We start from the raw sequence: 10951 nt of genomic DNA, 5'->3' as shown, positions 1-10951 counted from the left end.
GGGGGTGCCCGTGTCGCCCCCGTTCCCCCAGGGGCCTTGTACCAGTTATCACTGGCTGCCGCCGCCTTTTATCTGCCACCTGCACTGGAAGGACAGCACCCACGTAACTTGTCCCTGCCACGGTCCAGGAAAATAAGCTCCAGCCACCACCAGCCGTGGGATGAAAGCAAGTGGTTGAACGTACACAGCCTGCCCTGGCGGCAGGGCCCACCCCCTCTAGGGGCATCACGTCCCTGCCCCTGGCGACCTCTGACTTTCCCGCCCCCGCCTCGGATGGTCTGCAGAGGGGACCATATCCCCTGCGCCCAGGAGCACCTGGCCCCACTCTGGGTGGCCTCGCAGATGTTAGTAATCCAAAGCCAAGACTCGGTGATGCGGGTGGCCGGTCCCATCTGCTGCTCATCGTCTCTGTGGAGCTGGGGGACAGGGATGGTCACTCTGTTTTTACTGTCGAGGACCGAGGCTCAGGGACGTTATACAACAGTGGCAGAGCCAGGATGTGACCTGCAGAGGGACCCTGGGATGGCCCCATGAGGGTGAAGAGGGGCTTGGGGCTCCACCAGGGAGGGAAGGGAGTGGCCCAGGGGAGGACATGGCCGCTGCTCCTTCAAACTCCTACTAAAATTCTGTGTCTCCCCTGAGGCTCCTCCAGAGGGCTCAGCCTCTCCTGGAGGCTTTTTTTCATTCTCTCCTTTGATCTTTAAAGCAGGAAGTTGACTTCTGTCCAGATGAGGAGGCTGAGGCTCACAGGACTGCCTTGTCCAAGCTGTTTTGTGAATGGCCTCCACCCCCACCCCCACCCCCTTGCCAGTGATCTCTGCAACCCCTAAGTCCCAGACTGCTGTGGAGTGGACGGGTCCTGGGCTGTGGCCCGGAGTAGCCAAGGCTCATGTGCTCATTCCCGGCTTGGCCCAGGCCCCTGGCCCTGCCAGCACCTCTCATGCCCCTGGGCCACTCCCAGTCTCCACACGCACATTCCATCAAGTTGACTCCACAGAGAGCCTGTCCTGCCTGGGACAGGCTGGGTTATCTGCAGCCTGCATCTTTCAGCCAGCAGCATAAACAATGCTGGCTCGGCCAGGCTTTTCCCAGCAGGCAGGCCCCTCGTTGTGCCTGAGCCCACTGCCCAGGGCAGAGGCATCAGGAAGAGCGGAGGCCCCTGCAGGGCTGGGCTGAGGCCGCTGTCTCCCAGCGCCTGGTGGAGGGGCCTGCCTGTGAGGTCACCCACTTACCTGGGCTCTGCCCATTTTAAGCACAAGTGGATCCAGCCGGGGACTTGGGTAGGAGGAGGTCGGGAATTGGTTCATCTTGTTGCTGAGCCAGAGACAAGGGCAGTCTCCAAAGTCAGGGCGTCTCCACTCCAGAAGGTTTGCCTCCCGGGCCACCTCCCGGGCCACCTCCCCTGGCCCACTGGAGCCAGCATAGCTCCTGGCCCTACTCCTGCAGCACCCTGGCTCTGCCCTCCCCTCACCTTGGACCTTGAACTATGTCTCACTGCTGATCTGCTGGGAGCTTCCGGTGTGACTCTGGGGCCAGTTTTCCACATGAAGCTTCACTCCATAAAAAGCGCAGGGCTGGATGGTCTCTCTCAGACCTCCAGAGGCAGAGAACACCTGGCATGCCCTTCTCTCCAGGAACCAAGCGGGGCCTGGGAGCACCTGCAGCAGGACTCTTAGAGATCCTAAATCTAAGGGGAGAATGTGAGGCCCCAAATATAATTTGGAAGAAATCTTTACTTTTTAAATGGCAGAAGTCACATGCTGTACATCAATGTAGCTTCCTTCTGACTTCTGATTGCACGGTTCTGGGTGAGTCCGTTTGACGCTGTGTCTCCTGGGATCCTGCCTTACTGGATCCTGTTGGATACACTCCTTGATATGCTAGAGCTGACTCCGGAGAGCTAGGAATTTTGTGAGCTGATTGTTAAAAAACAATCATTATTTAAAAACCATTTACATCAATTTACCATTCAGTAAATTACATTAAAAACAAGGCTAGTCAATATTCAAAACTCACCCCTTCCTAATTGTTTTGGTACATTTAGAATGTATCTGTACACACAGATTGCTGTGGATATGCTGTGGTGCACCACTGCGTACACTGGCTGTGTTCAGTGACATCGTATTGGTAGCTAGAATTGGGCTGTGCTGGGAATATTTACACCACAGAAATTGGCAAACACTATAAATCCAGATTTGATGTTTGGTTTTGATAATGGTCCAAACTTAAAAAGCAATGGATAAGCTGGGCAAGGTGGTACACACCTATAATCCCAGTGGCTCAGGAAGTTCAGGCAGGAAGATCACAAGTTCAAAGCCAGCCTCAGCAAAAGCGAGGCGCTAAGCAACTGTGAGACCCTGTCTCTAAATAAAAAATACAAACTAGGGCCAGGGATGTGGCTCGGTGGTCAAGTGCCCCTGTGTGCAATCCCTGGTACCGCCCCCCCCCAAAAAAAAAGAAAAAAAAAAGAAATGGATAAAATTTTGATAAAAATATATCATGTACATGGCACAAAATAATTGAAAAAAGATTCTTCTGGTGTTCAAAAACTACTATCTTAAAGAAGTGCTTACATCACTGACAAGCAGATGAAGTTGTGGCTGGTTTTGTTATTTCATTTTGGTCTTACTCATTACAGTAAGTGAAAGCATCAACCTATGTCCATCCCTGTGTCCCCTGTCTTGGATTACCTGTGCCTTTGCTTCTGGCTGTGACCTCAAACCATTGTGCCCTGGTCCCCTTGCATTCATTGTCATTTATTTAGCCAAATACACATTCAGTGAGTGCCGTGTGCCACGCTCCCAGGACAGGGCAATGAGCAACACAGACACAAATTTAAATTCTGTCCTAGTGGAGAGAGTGGGACAAAAAACACAATAAATATGTCACCTCCACGTGTGTATTTGCAACCTGTCACCTCTCTTCTTAGAGGCACAAATGACTCCTCTGTGTCACGATCCCCCCCAACCTAAAATAAGCTGCTGTCTCCACCCCGGTCCCATTGTCCAACCTCACACTGATGGGGACGAGTCTCAGCTTGAGGGCCGGGTCTGGGCAGAATCTGTGTGACTGGCAGGAACTTGAAAGGATGTTGGGGTGAATATCCAGGGTGCCCCGGGGAAGGAGACCAGTAAGAGGGCAGCAGAACCCATTATGTCTGGGAAGGGGGGGCACCCGCTGCCCCTCGAAAGCTATGTTGGTGGCGCTCCGTCTGTGTGGGGGGTTGAAGGAGGTTGGAGACGAGCCCCCCACATCCGAAAGAAGCTTAAAAACAAGTTTAATGGAAGAAACCCTGCGGGGTTGCCTGCTCGCCCTCTTACCCGCGAGGGCCGCTGCGAGCTCCGGCTCTGGCCTCTGTCAAGCCCCGTGACCTGCGTCTCTCCCCTAGAGGAATTTTCAGACTTGCCGGGTGGTTTATGATCCACATGGCTAGCCAGGGTTCGAATGCTCTGGAAGCCTTCCTGTCTCCCTGGAATCTTGGGGCCCCACAGGGAGCTCTGCCCCCCTTTCTGTGTTCTGTTTTGCAGTTTGTGATCACTGTGTGTATGGGTGATGGACGTCTGTCCGGAATGTCAGCCCAGGAGGGCAGGGACCCACCTCTGTCTTGTGCACAGGGCCTGGCACGAGGAAGCCCCAGGAAAGACTTGTGGAATAAGTCAATAAAATCAGGGGTGAGCCTGGGGAGTGGGGCGGTGAGTGGGGAGGGCAGGTCTCAGGGCATTGGAGGAAGAGGCCGTCACCAGGAGGAGGCAGCCTTCTTCTTTGGCATCCAGCAGGTAAAGCCAAACCCCTTTGCATTTGTCCAGGCCCAGCCCAGGCATGGCCTCCAGGGTGCTGCCTTCTGTCCCCCCTTCTGACCCTCCTCTATAGAGAGGCCTCTGCAGTAGAGCTTTCATGTGAGTCTCAACATTGTCTTGGGTCACAGACTCCCCTCTCCCTGTCACTTAGCACAGGCGCGCTCACACAGGCACGCGAGTAAGCACGCACCTTGTTTAGGTTTCAAGCAGTTCACGGCTCCCTGAAGCCCACCCGTCAACTCCAAGTCAAGAACCCTGATTTAACAAATGATCCCACCGGGCTGGGGCTGGGGCTCAGCGGTAGCGCGCTCACCTAGCACATGCGAGGCCCCGGGTTCCATCCTCAGCACCCTATAGGAATAAATAAAGAAAATAAAAAGGTATTGTGTCCAACCACAACTAAAAAATAAAATGTCCCCCCAAGTCTAGCACCGTTCTTGGTTTCTAGGCAGCACTTAGTGTGTGGTATTGGGGGGTGAATAGGAGGGCGACTGGGTGGGTGGGGCCGAGTGCAGCTCAGTGGCAGAGAGCTCGCCTCGCATGGTGAGGCCCTGGGTTCAGCCCCCAACACTGAAAAAACAGAAGGAAAACGCCGAATGGGTAGATGGGAATGTAAGAAAGTGACCTAATTTGCCTTGACCTATATAGAGCTGAGCTAATAAGTCCATTGAAGTCCTGGGGGGAGAAGGGTCGAGGAGGGGCACCTTCTGCACTGCTCTGTCCTGGCCCTGGGGTCTGGTTCTCCCACAGCCAGGAAGCCCACCAGGTCTACAAGATCATCTTCCCAGGAAACACTTAGAACCTGATGTCTGACGCGTCGTCTGATAATAGGACGGAATGTTTTATATGGAACTTGCCCTTAGAACGTCAGAAGCTGTGATTTCTAAAGGAACATAATTGAGTCCGGTGGCTGATTGGGTGGTTCTTGGATCTTCTTCAAACCCCCAGAAAGGGGTGATCAAGGGCCTCTGCTCCCTCAGGGAACTAGGTTACGCCTCCAGCTCTGCAGCAAGGGACCCAGCCAGGCAGCCCATTGTCCTCGCCACCTCCAGGGTCAGCGATCAGCACCCCTCGTCGGGGCCCATCTCCTGCTCCTTACTGCCCACTCCTACGTCCCCTCAGAAGGTGGCAGATCCTGAGCTTTTAGTTTTCAACTCTGAAAGCTTCATTTTCTTTTTTGCTCCTATTTTAATCCCTGTTTTTCACGCTAGGGCATTTAACAGTGTTGATTTTTTTGATACCAGAATTGTTCAGAACCATTGGGGGGGAAACAACCCACAGTACCAGAATTTGCTTGGAAAACAGTTGTCAAGGAAATAGAATTTGCAAAACATTTCCTCCCGGGAGAGTTCTCTTTCCACGTATCCCCGCGTTGAGCCTTGTTCTCCTGTGTGGTCGAGGTAGGCGCAGCTACCATTGGCAGGTCATTTGTCTCGCCAACAGCTAATTAGGAATTAAGGCCCTGGCTGGCATTTTTTACGGCTTGGCCGCCGATGGTGGTCCAAGTTCAAGGGCAGTGCATGGGACCTCTGAACTGTTCCTGGGCATACGGGGGTGATTTCTTGGCCCTGGCTACGGATAAGGGAAGGAATGGGATTCTGGAAACGGGAGCAGCCCGGAGGTACCTGATACACGGAACTGAGATCACAAACACATCTTTCAATCCCAAGAAAAGGTAAAGGCTTGCGGGGCAGGGGCAGCGTGACCCAAGGCCCTCACCTGAGGAGACACTGACCTCGTGATTGGACGAGCTGGCCACCCAGACTCCAGCCAGTGCTTCTCAAGAGAATCTGTGATGTAGACAACGCCGTGGAGCATGCGGATGGCTCAGCTGTGAGAGGCCCTCGGGGCAAGGCTGGGGGCTTTGTGTCATCTGTGAGAACTTAGTCAAGGAAGTGCTGGCCCTGTGAGAGCTCCGGCCACTGACCCTGGAAGGTGGTTAGTTACAGACCTTTCCACTCCCTCCCGTGAAGGTGCAGGGCCCACGGGGGGACGGTGGGAGAGTGGCTGTGGAAGGCACAGAGATGGCCCCGTCTCCCCATGATCCCCCTCTGTGTTGGGATCTATTGTGTTTTCGGTCATTTTTAATTATAAAAGCTATTACTATGGAATGGATTATCAATGTGATTCATTTGTGTTGCCTAGTAACATCTTTTTATGTCCAAGACACACATGTTTCTGTAGCACGGGCGCAAGAAGTAACCTCCCTCTCTCCCAGCCATGGTGCAAAAATCCGGAAAGCCCAGCCAGTGGGGTGAAGAACGGACCCGGTTTGGTACCAGCCTAAGTCTTCAATAAGGCTTGGTTTTAACCGATGTCCTTCTTGGCTAGGTGCCCATCCCCAGTAGCGACGCAGAAGAACTCTTGGAAATGGCGAGTTGCTGTCCCTTGGGATGACGTTCTGTCCCATTATGGACCAGTCTCGACCGGGGGGCCCTTTCTGCATACCCCTGCCGCCTGTGAGAGATTGTGAATCTGTAGGTTTTTGATAATTTCCAACCCAAGAAATGATGGCTGACGGAGAAAGTGGGGCATTAGCTGGATATTGCAGGTACAGTCTGTTGGCACCGCTGTGAAGCCAGGTTATCGCCTTCATCCTGCTGATTTTGAAAATGCCCCATTAAGGAAGAAATGGCGGCAGAGTTATCACCAGAAGTACTCAAAATCATTCCCTTTAAAGGTCACACCGGTGGAATTTTCAGATAATTCTTGGCATTGCTGTTTGATTTTTTTAAAGTGGAGAAACAGCTGCTCCAACCCTGCGGAGAGGTCATCGGCTGGGCTTCCGATCTCCAGAATGTCTGCGACCCCACCAGAGGGGTCATCGCTTACAGATGATTACAGCCCGCATTGTTCCCCCTACACTCTTGAGATGGACTGACTGGCATATTTAAATCTCATCTCCCAGGCATTTGCTAATTATCATAGCCTGGATGAGGGGGGAAAAAGCACCCTAATCAAATGGCTGTTAGAGATGCTTCACATTTTAAACGTTTGCTGGCTTCATGGGAAGAGAGGAAATGGGCCTCTGATTTTTCTCTGGTTCTTTCTCTGACCTCAAGAGGGTTTAAACTTTTCATGGTTTAAATAGCCACAGCTCCTCCTCTCTCTCGGGAAACATTTTCGCATCTACATTCTTCATCATTTTGCATCTCCTCCATCCTGACCCCCTTTCTCACTGAGTGACTTCCCAGGCGGGAGGGAAGCTGTTGAATCCCAGCTAATGAGGCTCATTTTTTTTTCATTCATTTTAAGTGGGCCCAGGCCGGCCCACGGTCAGGTCAAATCCGGGCTCAGACAGTGACTCACGTCCTTCTTGGGTCCATAAGTGAAACACCAAGTCCACTGTGGCAGCGAGAGGCGTCTCTTCCTCCAGCAAAGGACACGCACCACCAGCAAGAGCAGCCCCTCAGGTCCGCAGCGGAGCAGAGACCACCCTCATTAGGAAGGCCCGCAGCCCGGGAGGGCGAGGGGACCCCGCTGCATGCCACCCCCACCGTGGCCGGCCTGAAGGATGGTTTTATGCACGGCACTTTTCCGTCACTGTGCCCAGAACTGGGAAAACATGACGGTTTCCCCCTTGGTACAGCTGTCCGTGAGAGAAATCTCGCCGAGGCCCTCTCTTTTACAGGAAGTGTCACGAGGAGCCTGTCTCTGGGATTTATGGGAGAACCCAGGGAGCACCCCGAGGACGTAGGCAGTTCCGGGGCTTCTGCCCGTTCCTCTGTCCCCAGGCTTCTCAAGAGGCGGGGACCCTGGGAACTAGCAAGCAAGGCCCTGACCTCCTGGCCTCCTTTCCCTTCCTCAGCCCAGGCCTCGTGCCAACCCCAGGGGCCCTGAAACACGTCACCTGTGCCCCTGGCTGACACAGATGCCACCAGGCCATCAGGCTGGACCCAGGGCGTGGATCAGTGCTGGCCCACCCCAGTCCAGGCTCTCCGCCGAGAGCTTCCTGCCTCTCTCACCTCCAGCCTTGAAGCTGCGTCCCTTCCTTCCAGCCACCGGAGCCTTCAGGGAGCGGGCCACGGCGGTTTCTTGGCAGCAGCTCCAGGATGGGCCGCCTGGCACCGGGCAGCAGCCAGTCCTCGTCCTGCTTCTCCGTGTGCCCCCCACTGCCCGGAGGTGCCCGGCCCATGCTGTGACAGGGAGGCACCTGGTGTGACGGACACAGCCCTCAAATCAGCCAGACCCCGGCTTCCCCAGGCCTGGCCGCCAGCTGCTTGGCCACACGTGTGAGGAACAGGAGGCTCCGAGCTTACCCTGGGGACCGCGGTGGGAACAGGCTCCCGCCATGGGGGAGGTGCCGTCATGGTGCCGGGAGGTTCCGGGAGGTGCCCTCTTGCACCAACGCCTGGGCACGTTATTAACCCCCGGGACCCAGCTGTTCCATCTCCATAATGACAAACAGCCCCTGCAGGGGGAGCTGGGGACGTGAGCACCTGGAGGACCTCACCAGTGTGGGACCTGCTGTAGGTGCCCAGGGGACATCCAGCGGGGGTAACAGAGAAAAGGAAGTCTTCAGACTGAGGGCGCCCCCAGGAGCAGACCCTTGGAGGCGGGGGTACAGTTGCCCCGTTGTGTGAGAAGCAGGGGGCATCCTGGCCACCAGCACTTCCTGTGACAGCAGGACCAGTGTCTCGGTTTCCTCTCTTGGAATTCTGAGAGTAAGGACATTAATTTTACAAGATGAATGTGAAGATTAGACGAGAGGAGGAATGAAAAATCTGGCTGTGTGTAACATTACTGTATCACTCTTTTGAAACAGATGAGAAAATCGAGGCACAGAGAGGTTAAGTATCTTATCCAAGGACACACAGCTGGAAGAACTGGGGTCCAAAGCCACGCTGCCCATTGCTGTGCCCAACCTCCTCCCTAACAGCGCCTCCCAGAGGTGTGGTGAAAACTGCACGCGCCAATGCACACATTCGCAGTGGGGTGTTTGGCGTTTCATAAATGCCTGCCTGTAAAATGGGGGTGACGGCCCTCACCCTGGTAACTCTCAGGTGACCAGAAGGCTCAGTGAGGAAGGCAGAGCCGTTGGGAATGCTACATCCGCTTGCACCAGGCGGGCTGTAGACGACATTTTCCCATCAGGCCTGTTGGAACCCACGTGTCCATGAGCCGAGGTCCTCCCCATCCATCACCTTTGACCCCACCCCTAGGCCCCCTGTCCCCAGCTGACACCCAGCCTGTGGTAGAGGGCGAAGCGGGGAGACCCCTCATTTGCAGTCGGGGAACCATCTAAGTGTGCTCCTGGCCGGTGACCTCCTCCTGTCTGCTGCAGGCCCAGCAGCTCACCAAGAAGGGCTCAGGGACAGGGACAGGGACAGGGGTGGGGGGGACCTTGGGACAGGGACGGAGGTAGGGGGGGACCTTGCCCTGTGGGCCTCTGTCAAATTCCTGCTGAGTACATTAAGGCCACTGGGCAGGGAGGGCTTCTGTCCCCCTTCCTCCACAGCCCCCATGACATGAGCAGCCAGGGTCCCCTGTGATGCCACCAACCTAAGGCATCTAATCAATATGTATTTATGGAGGCCTCCGTGTGCCGGGAACTCCGCTAAGTGCTGGGGACAGCGGTGAGTGGCCGAGCTACCGCTCGGGGAGCCCGTTCTGGTGGGGAAAATGGATGCTAATTAATGAGTCACAATCCTCGTCAGAGTTCAACTTCAGTAAATCTCCATGACGGGGGTTCAGCCTTGTCCAGGAGGATGGTCCAGGAGGCTGGGGAAGCAGCCGCGAGGCTGAGGCTGAGGGGAGTCCAGCAGGCAGGGCGGGGGCTGCAGGCACAGCCAGGCGGGGAGAAGCAGCCCGGCCGGCCGAGTGCAGGGCTCCTGGGCCTCCTTCAGGAGCTGACCTTGTACCTGATGGAATTGTGGCGGGTGTGGGGTGGAGTGCGGATAGGAGTGAATTTGCATTTCCCATAATCACACCTGGCTCCTGTGTGGGGCGTCCTGTAGGAGGCCAGATAGAAGGCCTGGCCTCCACTTGGGGGGCTGCTGCAGGAGTGCCATGGAGACAGATGTGTTTGGGATTGGGGTGCCAAACCCCAATGCTGGGGTTGCAAAGAAAAGTGGATAGAGAGATGCTGAGTGGGTGAGTTAATAGGATAACAGGCACCTTGGGCCGCTGTTTATTGAACACATAGCAGGTACTAGCCACCGTGCTGAACATTTTACAGACGTTATCTTTCTTCCTCTCGAGGTTACTAAGAGGATTAAGGAAGTATTCCTGTTCTTTCAGATAAGGAAACTCAGACCCAGAGAGATTAAGTCACTCACGCGAGGCCACACAGGTGTTGGCCTCTGGTGTGAATGCTGGTTCTGATCCGGCAGGCCTGGGGTGGGGCCTGGGGTGCTGCATTTCCACGGGCTCCTGGCTGGGGGTGCCCACCTGCTGCTCCCCAGACCACAGCTGAGCTTAAACAGCACCACCCCCACCCCACCCCCTGCTCACACTCAGCCCTGGCGCCTTGGGACGGTCACAGATGGCCTGAATTTCTGAGTGCTCGAATCTGGACCCCACGGGCAGGATGTCCCGGGTCCTGTCACATTTGCCTTTCAGTCGCCCAGGCGAGTCTGAGAGCCAGACGCGAGGAGGTAGCAGGTCCCTTTTCTCGGCCTCCTGCGGTCCCCAGTGCAGACCCCACCCATGTTCAGCAGCTGAATGGGAGTCCAGGGGTCGTGGGTGCTCCCGGCCTCGTCCACGGTCCCCGTCAGACCATGCCGGGTGGACCATGCCGGGTGGCCCCCGAGCGGGGCTGGACCAGGGTGTCCTTGGGCTCTGCTGGAGGGGAGGAGAAGCCCTGTCCTCTCTGGGTCATCAGATCCCAGGATGATTAGAGACCAAAGCCCCTCCCGATCGGCCCCCGCCAATGGGAACAGGGGACACTGCTGGAGATGCCAGTCAGGCTGCGCCCCGCGGGGTGGGCTCCTGTCCTTAAGGATGAGGACCCGTTCCTGGCAGCTCGGGGACCAGCAGCTGTGGTTCTGAGTCACTGCCACACCTGGCTGAGCGCAGGCTTTTTAAGGAGGGGACCGGCTCGGCATTCCCGCCCCCTCCTCCCCGCTGCCACCCCCCCCCCAGCCCCCGCACTTCCCCCCTGCAGGCCGTCGGTGGCCAGCCCTCGCCTCGTCCCTCCTCCAGGCACCTTCCTT

The 10951-nt window shown here is 55.8% G+C and overlaps 1 protein-coding gene and 1 long non-coding RNA gene across 2 annotated transcripts in view; one reads left to right on the top strand and one right to left on the bottom strand.

Annotated features, from left to right (window-relative positions):
* LOC107142108 overlaps nucleotides 1-1483 on the bottom strand; it is a 4649-nt gene extending 3166 nt beyond the window's left edge. The window contains exon 1 of the long non-coding RNA XR_001503512.2: nucleotides 1233-1483. This is a non-coding gene — a long non-coding RNA (uncharacterized LOC107142108). The remainder of the gene's footprint in view (nucleotides 1-1232) is intronic.
* The window catches only part of Man1c1 (mannosidase alpha class 1C member 1), a 112442-nt gene that overhangs the window by 25976 nt on the left and 75515 nt on the right, over nucleotides 1-10951 (top strand). The gene's annotated exons all lie outside the window — the stretch shown is intronic.

The sequence above is a fragment of the Marmota marmota genome, unplaced genomic scaffold (genome assembly GCF_001458135.2).
Source record: "Marmota marmota marmota unplaced genomic scaffold, marMar, whole genome shotgun sequence".
Classification (NCBI taxonomy): domain Eukaryota; kingdom Metazoa; phylum Chordata; class Mammalia; order Rodentia; family Sciuridae; genus Marmota; species Marmota marmota.
Note: the sequence above shows the minus strand (reverse complement) of the source record. Positions and strands in the feature narration are given on the sequence as shown.